The sequence below is a fragment of the Orbicella faveolata genome, unplaced genomic scaffold, assembly GCF_042242905.1.
Source record: "Orbicella faveolata isolate gen_17 unplaced genomic scaffold, um_ofav_v1 contig_48, whole genome shotgun sequence".
Classification (NCBI taxonomy): domain Eukaryota; kingdom Metazoa; phylum Cnidaria; class Anthozoa; order Scleractinia; family Merulinidae; genus Orbicella; species Orbicella faveolata.
In genome coordinates, this window is record NW_028301578.1 from 7276939 (window position 1) to 7288391 (window position 11453).

The following is an 11453-nucleotide window of genomic DNA, read 5'->3' on the forward strand; positions in this document are numbered from 1 at the left end:
TTATTCTGTTCACAAAAGCGTTGTTTATTGATACTAATATGATTAGCTTCTATTTTCACTCAGGCTTCATTTTCTTGGTAGTTGGCGAAGCTGGCTGTTCAACAGTCTGTATAAAATATAAACGAAACACTAACAGTAAATACATCTTGAGTTCACAAATTGACACTGAACAAGTTGCTTCTATATTCCAAGCGGAGAGCTGTAACTGAATTTCGTTCAATTTGCATGAGCGAAGCGTGGTTAGGACCGAAACATCTCCGACTATGATTCATTACTATGAAATGGAAATAACAGTATCGAAACAGTTCGCGACCCTCCCTCTGTCGACTCTCTGTCCAGATATTCTGAAGATAGAATAGCTTACCTCGATGGCCATATCCCATCCCACGCCTAATTCCATTTCTGCGATTGCTAATTCAATCCCCTCCGCCGTATTGTACATTTCGTTTCCATCTTTGATGCACTGGAGTTCTCTTTGTCGTTGTGGGCTCGCCTGATATGGTTCTGGCACAACAACAAAAATATAGCAGGTATATTTACTTTAATTCGTGATACACCTCCGTTCAGTGGAATGGGTACATGCAACACTTTATGTCGCGAGATGTGACAGTAAACTTGGAAGTCTTGGCATTTCCGGAAAAAAATTGTTTTAGTTGTAGATCAGTAGTCTATTGTTGTGCATTCGGTGATATGGAAAAACTCTTTTAATGACCGATTCATATAAAAGAAACTATAATTCAAGTAATATGTTTTCGTACCATAGTTCACTCGCTAAATCCAACAATAAGCTTCATTATATAACGACTGGTGTACCAGAAAACTGACCTAGTTTGGCCGACATTTCCGGAAAATATTTCAGGACCGCGAGTTGTTGAAATTGACTCTAAAATATAGGCAACTTACCCTTTAACGTGGTTGCCGATTTTCCCGCAGTCCGAAAGGTGTTTTAGTTCCCTCTTTATGAAGTATTGCACCCGGCCTATCTGTCTTCCAGCAACTTCTCTCAAAGTGCAATTTTTCTTAGCGCTCTTGGATACCAGACTGTGGCACGTCTAGAAGTGTCTCGGGTATTTCTCTCATTTCTGGCAAAACACAACGAAGTGCGAACGAGTCTCTGTTTGCAATTTTCAGGAAGGACATAAAAAGGAGTTCCTTCTGGCCCCTTGATTTTGACCTCATGGTAACCCTTCAAAAGAAAATAAACAACTAATGTTAGATTCGCAAGTGGTTTCCCGACCACCTGGACTGCCGTACCATGAATCGAGCGACTCACTAAGAGCTATAATTTTTTCTGAAGGGGCTTAGATGATTTATGTAAATTACTTTTACGTTCCCCTTGATTTTGCCACCAGTAATTCTTAAAGTTGAATGGTGCGTGTCTGTCAGGCCTAAAAGGAACGAAAATTTTATGCTGCAAAACTCGACAACAATAAACCTACCCTATGTAATGACCAAGCTATGTCCACAAAATCGACATAAATTTGCTATTTTGATTCTATGGGTACCAGCATCCGCCATCTCAATACCTAGGAACATATCAATTACAGCTGTAAATATGGCCGCCGTTACGAACAACACATCGCAAATCAAAATACTCCCGTGCACTTTTCTCACAGATCGTGCACAACACTAAAAACAGGTTAAATCCCAAGAATATGGCGTGAAGATTAACGACATATTTTTTGTGATTTTCGCAAAAATCTCCAGGTAACTTAAATCTAATGACAAAATGAAAAACATACCTGGTTTGGATGCAAAATTGCAAGCGCTGTTTCACTTTACGAGTAGCATTTTACATCGTTTACGCTGGTCTTCAACCGCCATCTTCAAAACACGTGAGGCTCCTTCTTTTCTGGTAATTATCGAATAGAGTTATGGGTAAATTACCCGAGTATAATCGAACAAATAACGAGCAAAGCGAAGTGAATACGAAAATTCTCGGTTTTTGAAATGGCCGCCATGTTGTGACGTCACATGGTTATCAAATCTGATAACGATCCCGGACTGATATAATTTAGCTATAACACGTTAGCAACATTACCCTTGGGTACATTCTAAGAGACGTCCTTAAATTTATTTGTTTTTCCGGATTGGTATACCAAGTCCACTATACTTCAGTGCGGTTCTAGTCATCTTTTGTTCGAAATTAAACACGTTAGGGGCAGTTTTAGTTTACAGCTTTCTTTGAAAACTGAACAGAACTTCCGCTCCCAGTAGACCTTACAAACAGGGCATGACTAGACAATAGCTACCTAGAAACAAACTGTGCTAAAAAACTTCTGATTATCTGTTACATGTAATCAAACTTAAACTTGATCAGAAAGGAAACATTTGTCTTTGGTTACCAAGGAAATCATATCTTCTATTCAAAATTACCGATGAAATGAAAGATGAGATAAACAAAGAATACGTGCAGGTAGCATTTTCTTTGCGTTCGTTCTGGGAGACTTCCTTTAATTTATTTGTTTGCGGGCAGTTATGCCAAGTCAGCTATACTTGCGGATCTTGTCATCTTTAGTTCGAAATTTAAAACTTAAGTTGCAGTTTTAGTTCACAGCTTTCTTTAAACCTGAACAGATTTTCCGCCCGTAGTAGACTTTGCAAACAGCGCATGACTGTTTACATTTCTCGAGGGTAGGGAAAAGTTTCTGATGATAATATCTACTCTTGAAATTTTTTGACGAAAATGAAAAACTTAAAATATGTATATATATCTGACCATTTTTCATACATCTAAAGTTTAAGCAGTTATGGTTCAAGAGCCATTGCCACACTACAAAACGCTGGTTTGTGTCAATGTTGTCAACGGAAACCGCCTTCAAAATATACGATTTGAAACAAAGAAGAACAAAACCATTTTTAAGTGGGTAGAAACATGCAGACATTTTTGGTGCTACCAAGGACATCAATGTATCTGTTAACGATGCCTTAGATGAAACTCAAGTTAGAAATAAGATAAATATGTCGTACGGTATGAAATATTTTGGTAAACAAGAAAAACAATTAATAGCTGCCGACAAACCTATTTGCAAATATATCTAAGTAATTATATTACCCATTTAGAAAAGTACTGCGAAACGTCCGATTAAAAGCCTTTATTTTAAACAAAAGACGGCACGTCTTTTATAGTATGGAATCCAGTGGGGAGTTTTTACTTGAACTTAAACAATTCGTTTGCTGATATTTGTATGTTCCCCTTGTAATGTAATAATTACAAGGAATAGAAAAATGTTTTTTCGATATAATTTAGCTATAAAACGTTAGCAAGATTATCCTCGTGTACATTTTGGGACACTTCCTTAAAGTTATTTGTTTTTTTTTTTTTTCCGGACAGTTATGATATGTCAACTATACTTTCGGTTCTTGTCATCTTTAGTTCGAAATTGAACACTTTCGTTGCAGTTTTAGTTTACAGCTTCCTTTGAAAACTGAACGGATTCTCCGCCCGTAGTAGACTTTGCAAACAGCGCATGACTGTTTACATTTCTCCAGGGTAGAAAAAGTTTTTGATGAAAATATCTACTCATTGAAATTTTTTGATCAAAATGAAAAACTTAAAATATGTATATATATCTCACCATTTTTCATACACCTAAGGTTTAAGCAGTTATAGTTCACGAGTTATCGCTACACTACAAAACGCTGGTTTGTGTCAATGTTGTCAACGGACACCGCCTTCAAAATATACGATTTGAAACAATGGAAAACAAAACCTTTTTTAAGTGGGTAGGACCATGCAGACATGGTTGCTGTTAAGCCTGGTTCTCATATGCCGCCGACATACCTGGGACATAATCGCCGGCAAGGCCTGGGACACCGTTACGCCATGTAAGAACATTTATCGCCGAATCATAATCTATCCCAGGCATTGACCGCCGGCTTGCCTGCGAAGTTGAGCTGAGTTCAACTTCGCAGGCAAGCCTGCGGTTGTCGGCGGTTGTCCGCGATGAAAATATTTTATGTGAACATCACCTGCGGACGCAACGTACTCCAGTAAGACGATTCGATCCATATTTACAGGTAAAATGGTTGAAAATTGCGCAATTCGATTTGCATTTCGCGCAGTTGAGTACGTCGGCGATCCATCGCAGATGCGCCGGGAACCCACTGGAACAGATCGCAGAACGTTGTCAGTTATAACCGGCGACTGCGTCGCAGGTAGGTCGGCGGGATATGAGAACCAGGCTTTACCGAGGACATCAATGTATCTGTTAACGATGCCTTAGATGAAACTCAAGTCAGAAATAAGATAAATATGTCGTATGTTATGAAATATTTTGGTAAACAAGAAAAACAATTAATAGCTGCCGACAAACCTATTTGCAAATATATCTAAGTAATTATGATATTACCCATTTAGGAAAGTACTGCGAAACGTCCGATTAAAAACATTGATTTTAAACAAGAGACGTCACGTATTTTATAATAGGGAATCAGGTGGGGAGTTTTTACTTGAGCTTAAATAATTCGCTTCCTGATATTTGTTTGTTCCCTTTGCAATGTAATAATTACAAGGCATAGAAAAATGGTTTTTCAATATAATTTAGCTATAAAACGTTAACAACATTATCCTTGTGTACATTCTGGGAGACGTCCATAAATTTATTTGTTTTTCCGGACAGTTATGCCAAGTCCTCTATCCTTGCAGTTGTCGTCATCTTTAGGTGCAGTTTCAGTTTACAGCTCTAGTTGAAAACTGAACAGAACTTCCGCCCGCAGTAGACTTTACAAGCAGCGTTTGCCTAGAGATATAATTCCAGTGGGTGGAGAGCTTTTGGTGTTCAACAGCTACAAACAAACTGTGCTGAAAAACGTCTGATTATCTGTTACATGTAATCAAACTTAACCTTGATCAGAGAGGAAAAATTTGTCTTTGGTTACGAAGGTAATCACATTTTCTATTCAAAATTACCGATGACATGTATTTAACAAATAACGAAGCCTAAGCCGTGTTGTACACTTCGATAAAACACGATGGGCATTTGAGAACACGAGGAAAATAAAGAAAACTAGACGCTCTAAGAGCGTTTCCTCGGGCTTCGTACCTCAGTATCAAATCGTACTTTGGACACAATAAAAGCAAACTAAAGAATCAGGTCCAAGCGCCGCTCCACTCATGTGCCGAACCAAACTTGATTAAGTTGGACTTAATCGGCTGGTTCAGACGGCGTACTTGCGTCGAATTTAATTCGGGAAGCCGGTGGTAACAATTTTCGAAGAGAAATTATGCGTTCTGAATTTAAGAACTCTTTCCAGATAGAAAAGCCGTGACTAACATTTCGCTGTTATCATGGTGTTATAGCAATATTTAGGGAAGTAAATTGAAACTCAAGGTTCAGTGTTTGTATTAAGACAGGTTTTCTCCCGGTTAAATCGACTTGTCAAAGGGAAATGTAAAACACGGCTTAGGCTTCGTTATTTGTTAAATACATGTCATCGGTAATTTTGAATAGAAAATGTGATTACCTTCGTAACCAAAGACAAATTTTTCCTCTCTGATCAAGGTTAAGTTTGATTACATGTAACAGATAATCAGACGTTTTTCAGCACAGTTTGTTTGTAGCTGTTGAACACCAAAAGCTCTCCACCCACTGGAATTATATCTCTAGGCAAACGCTGCTTGTAAAGTCTACTGCGGGCGGAAGTTCTGTTCAGTTTTCAACTAGAGCTGTAAACTGAAACTGCACCTAAAGATGACGACAACTGCAAGGATAGAGGACTTGGCATAACTGTCCGGAAAAACAAATAAATTTAAGGACGTCTCCCAGAATGTACACAAGGATAATGTTGTTAACGTTTTATAGCTAAATTATATTGAAAAACCATTTTTCTATGCCTTGTAATTATTACATTGCAAAGGGAACAAACAAATATCAGGAAGCGAATTATTTAAGCTCGAGTAAAAACTCCCCACCTGATTCCCTATTATAAAATACGTGACGTCTCTTGTTTAAAATCAATGTTTTTAATCGGACGTTTCGCAGTACTTTCCTAAATGGGTAATATCATAATTACTTAGATATATTTGCAAATAGGTTTGTCGGCAGCTATTAATTGTTTTTCTTGTTTACCAAAATATTTCATAACATACGACATATTTATCTTATTTCTGACTTGAGTTTCATCTAAGGCATCGTTAACAGATACATTGATGTCCTCGGTAAAGCCTGGTTCTCATACCCCGCCGACCTACCTGCGACGCAGTCGCCGGTTATAACTGACAACGTTCTGCGATCTGTTCCAGTGGGTTCCCGGCGCATCTGCGATGGATCGCCGACGTACTCAACTGCGCGAAATGCAAATCGAATTGCGCAATTTTCAACCATTTTACCTGTAAATATGGATCGAATCGTCTTACTGGAGTACGTTGCGTCCGCAGGTGATGTTCACATAAAATATTTTCATCGCGGACAACCGCCGACAACCGCAGGCTTGCCTGCGAAGTTGAACTCAGCTCAACTTCGCAGGCAAGCCGGCGGTCAATGCCTGGGATAGATTATGATTCGGCGATAAATGTTCTTACATGGCGTAACGGTGTCCCAGGCCTTGCCGGCGATTATGTCCCAGGTATGTCGGCGGCATATGAGAACCAGGCTTAACAGCAACCATGTCTGCATGGTCCTACCCACTTAAAAAAGGTTTTGTTTTCCATTGTTTCAAATCGTATATTTTGAAGGCGGTGTCCGTTGACAACATTGACACAAACCAGCGTTTTGTAGTGTAGCGATAACTCGTGAACTATAACTGCTTAAACCTTAGGTGTATGAAAAATGGTGAGATATATATACATATTTTAAGTTTTTCATTTTGATCAAAAAATTTCAATGAGTAGATATTTTCATCAAAAACTTTTTCTACCCTGGAGAAATGTAAACAGTCATGCGCTGTTTGCAAAGTCTACTACGGGCGGAGAATCCGTTCAGTTTTCAAAGGAAGCTGTAAACTAAAACTGCAACGAAAGTGTTCAATTTCGAACTAAAGATGACAAGAACCGAAAGTATAGTTGACATATCATAACTGTCCGGAAAAAAAAAAAAAACAAATAACTTTAAGGAAGTGTCCCAAAATGTACACGAGGATAATCTTGCTAACGTTTTATAGCTAAATTATATCGAAAAAACATTTTTCTATTCCTTGTAATTATTACATTACAAGGGGAACATACAAATATCAGCAAACGAATTGTTTAAGTTCAAGTAAAAACTCCCCACTGGATTCCATACTATAAAAGACGTGCCGTCTTTTGTTTAAAATAAAGGCTTTTAATCGGACGTTTCGCAGTACTTTTCTAAATGGGTAATATAATTACTTAGATATATTTGCAAATAGGTTTGTCGGCAGCTATTAATTGTTTTTCTTGTTTACCAAAATATTTCATACCGTACGACATATTTATCTTATTTCTAACTTGAGTTTCATCTAAGGCATCGTTAACAGATACATTGATGTCCTTGGTAGCACCAAAAATGTCTGCATGTTTCTACCCACTTAAAAATGGTTTTGTTCTTCTTTGTTTCAAATCGTATATTTTGAAGGCGGTTTCCGTTGACAACATTGACACAAACCAGCGTTTTGTAGTGTGGCAATGGCTCTTGAACCATAACTGCTTAAACTTTAGATGTATGAAAAATGGTCAGATATATATACATATTTTAAGTTTTTCATTTTCGTCAAAAAATTTCAAGAGTAGATATTATCATCAGAAACTTTTCCCTACCCTCGAGAAATGTAAACAGTCATGCGCTGTTTGCAAAGTCTACTACGGGCGGAAAATCTGTTCAGGTTTAAAGAAAGCTGTGAACTAAAACTGCAACTTAAGTTTTAAATTTCGAACTAAAGATGACAAGATCCGCAAGTATAGCTGACTTGGCATAACTGCCCGCAAACAAATAAATTAAAGGAAGTCTCCCAGAACGAACGCAAAGAAAATGCTACCTGCACGTATTCTTTGTTTATCTCATCTTTCATTTCATCGGTAATTTTGAATAGAAGATATGATTTCCTTGGTAACCAAAGACAAATGTTTCCTTTCTGATCAAGTTTAAGTTTGATTACATGTAACAGATAATCAGAAGTTTTTTAGCACAGTTTGTTTCTAGGTAGCTATTGTCTAGTCATGCCCTGTTTGTAAGGTCTACTGGGAGCGGAAGTTCTGTTCAGTTTTCAAAGAAAGCTGTAAACTAAAACTGCCCCTAACGTGTTTAATTTCGAACAAAAGATGACTAGAACCGCACTGAAGTATAGTGGACTTGGTATACCAATCCGGAAAAACAAATAAATTTAAGGACGTCTCTTAGAATGTACCCAAGGGTAATGTTGCTAACGTGTTATAGCTAAATTATATCAGTCCGGGATCGTTATCAGATTTGATAACCATGTGACGTCACAACATGGCGGCCATTTCAAAAACCGAGAATTTTCGTATTCACTTCGCTTTGCTCGTTATTTGTTCGATTATACTCGGGTAATTTACCCATAACTCTATTCGATAATTACCAGAAAAGAAGGAGCCTCACGTGTTTTGAAGATGGCGGTTGAAGACCAGCGTAAACGATGTAAAATGCTACTCGTAAAGTGAAACAGCGCTTGCAATTTTGCATCCAAACCAGGTATGTTTTTCATTTTGTCATTAGATTTAAGTTACCTGGAGATTTTTGCGAAAATCACAAAAAATATGTCGTTAATCTTCACGCCATATTCTTGGGATTTAACCTGTTTTTAGTGTTGTGCACGATCTGTGAGAAAAGTGCACGGGAGTATTTTGATTTGCGATGTGTTGTTCGTAACGGCGGCCATATTTACAGCTGTAATTGATATGTTCCTAGGTATTGAGATGGCGGATGCTGGTACCCATAGAATCAAAATAGCAAATTTATGTCGATTTTGTGGACATAGCTTGGTCATTACATAGGGTAGGTTTATTGTTGTCGAGTTTTGCAGCATAAAATTTTCGTTCCTTTTAGGCCTGACAGACACGCACCATTCAACTTTAAGAATTACTGGTGGCAAAATCAAGGGGAACGTAAAAGTAATTTACATAAATCATCTAAGCCCCTTCAGAAAAAATTATAGCTCTTAGTGAGTCGCTCGATTCATGGTACGGCAGTCCAGGTGGTCGGGAAACCACTTGCGAATCTAACATTAGTTGTTTATTTTCTTTTGAAGGGTTACCATGAGGTCAAAATCAAGGGGCCAGAAGGAACTCCTTTTTATGTCCTTCCTGAAAATTGCAAACAGAGACTCGTTCGCACTTCGTTGTGTTTTGCCAGAAATGAGAGAAATACCCGAGACACTTCTAGACGTGCCACAGTCTGGTATCCAAGAGCGCTAAGAAAAATTGCACTTTGAGAGAAGTTGCTGGAAGACAGATAGGCCGGGTGCAATACTTCATAAAGAGGGAACTAAAACACCTTTCGGACTGCGGGAAAATCGGCAACCACGTTAAAGGGTAAGTTGCCTATATTTTAGAGTCAATTTCAACAACTCGCGGTCCTGAAATATTTTCCGGAAATGTCGGCCAAACTAGGTCAGTTTTCTGGTACACCAGTCGTTATATAATGAAGCTTATTGTTGGATTTAGCGAGTGAACTATGGTACGAAAACATATTACTTGAATTATAGTTTCTTTTATATGAATCGGTCATTAAAAGAGTTTTTCCATATCACCGAATGCACAACAATAGACTACTGATCTACAACTAAAACAATTTTTTTCCGGAAATGCCAAGACTTCCAAGTTTACTGTCACATCTCGCGACATAAAGTGTTGCATGTACCCATTCCACTGAACGGAGGTGTATCACGAATTAAAGTAAATATACCTGCTATATTTTTGTTGTTGTGCCAGAACCATATCAGGCGAGCCCACAACGACAAAGAGAACTCCAGTGCATCAAAGATGGAAACGAAATGTACAATACGGCGGAGGGGATTGAATTAGCAATCGCAGAAATGGAATTAGGCGTGGGATGGGATATGGCCATCGAGGTAAGCTATTCTATCTTCAGAATATCTGGACAGAGAGTCGACAGAGGGAGGGTCGCGAACTGTTTCGATACTGTTATTTCCATTTCATAGTAATGAATCATAGTCGGAGATGTTTCGGTCCTAACCACGCTTCGCTCATGCAAATTGAACGAAATTCAGTTACAGCTCTCCGCTTGGAATATAGAAGCAACTTGTTCAGTGTCAATTTGTGAACTCAAGATGTATTTACTGTTAGTGTTTCGTTTATATTTTATACAGACTGTTGAACAGCCAGCTTCGCCAACTACCAAGAAAATGAAGCCTGAGTGAAAATAGAAGCTAATCATATTAGTATCAATAAACAACGCTTTTGTGAACAGAATAACTGTTGTCTACCTTCGTGTGTTTTTACTCGGAACAAATATTATAAGGTGTCTATCTGAAAATGAAACTTTTCGCTGTAGCTTTTGGACAAAGACAGTTTTCTTCCATACATCTCTGTTTCTATTCCATAATCCAGTAACCTATTGTGAAGCAAACATACAATTACAATTAAATGAAATTGCATTGTGATGTTGTGAAAAAAGTAACTCCTTTCATCGCAGCGCCCCGTCGACCGTCATATTGAATTATACACTGTTGCTACCAAATAATGTCACGTGAACGAAAACTTGTGCAGCGATTGGTTTATGGTTTGTTTTGGTCGAGGTTATCAAATCTGATAACGATCCCGGACTGTATATTAAAAAACCATTCTTCTATACCTTGTAATTATCACATTACAAGGAGAACAAACAAATATCAGCAAACGAATTATTCAAGTTCAAGTAAAAACTCCTCACTGGATTCCCCACTATAAAATACGTGTCGTGTTTTGTTTAAAATAAAGCTTTTTGATCGGGCTTTTCGCTGTATTTTCCTAAATTGCTAATATCATAATTATTTAGAGATATTTGCAAATAGCTTTGTCGGCAGCTATTAATTGTTTTTCTTGTTTACCAAAATATGTCATATCGTACGACATATTTATCTTATTTCTAACTTGAGATTAATCGAAGGCGTCGTTAACAGATAGATTTTATGTTCTTGGTGACAGCCGACAAACCTGCACGGTCCTTCCTACTTAACAAAAAGGTTTTGTTCCCCACTGTTTTAAATCATATATTTTGGAGGCGGTTTTTATTTACAACATTGGTCACAAACCAGAAATTTTGATGTTCGAACTGTATCTGCCTAACTTTAGGAGCATGAAAAATGATCTGAGAGCAATTTTTTAATCTACCTTTTCTTAGCTTTTTTATTTTGGTCAAAAAAAAGTTCAGTGAATAAATATTAGCACCAAAAGCCCTTTCCTACCCTAGAAAAATGTTCCTAGTCATGCGCTATTTGCAAAGTCTACAAAGGGCGGAAGTTTCGTTGAGTTTTCAAATAATGCTGTAAACTAAAACTGCACCTAAAGTGTTTAATTTCGAACAAAAGACGACAAG

At 37.8% G+C, this 11453-nt stretch overlaps 2 long non-coding RNA genes across 14 annotated transcripts; one reads left to right on the forward strand and one right to left on the reverse strand.

The window, feature by feature from the left end:
- Positions 1-2497, reverse strand: LOC149096261 (uncharacterized). 7 transcript variants are annotated; one of them, XR_016204624.1, is made up of 5 exons: positions 1743-2491; positions 1255-1526; positions 904-1082; positions 365-504; positions 1-106 (listed from the first exon to the last, which is right to left on the reverse strand). It is a non-coding gene; the product is annotated as an uncharacterized LOC149096261 (long non-coding RNA). The 7 variants fall into 7 exon arrangements; XR_016204626.1 differs by having other exon boundaries at positions 904-1186; positions 1440-1526; positions 1743-2487; XR_016204627.1 differs by having other exon boundaries at positions 1440-1526; positions 1743-2476.
- Positions 2498-7850: 5353 nt separating this feature from the next.
- Positions 7851-10351, forward strand: LOC149096262 (uncharacterized). Of its 7 annotated transcripts, none has more exons than XR_016204631.1 (5): positions 7857-8609; positions 8826-9097; positions 9270-9448; positions 9848-9987; positions 10246-10351. It is a non-coding gene; the product is annotated as an uncharacterized LOC149096262 (long non-coding RNA). The 7 variants fall into 7 exon arrangements; XR_016204633.1 differs by having other exon boundaries at positions 7862-8609; positions 8826-8912; positions 9166-9448; XR_016204634.1 differs by having other exon boundaries at positions 7871-8609; positions 8826-8912.
- Positions 10352-11453: the final 1102 nt, after the last annotated feature.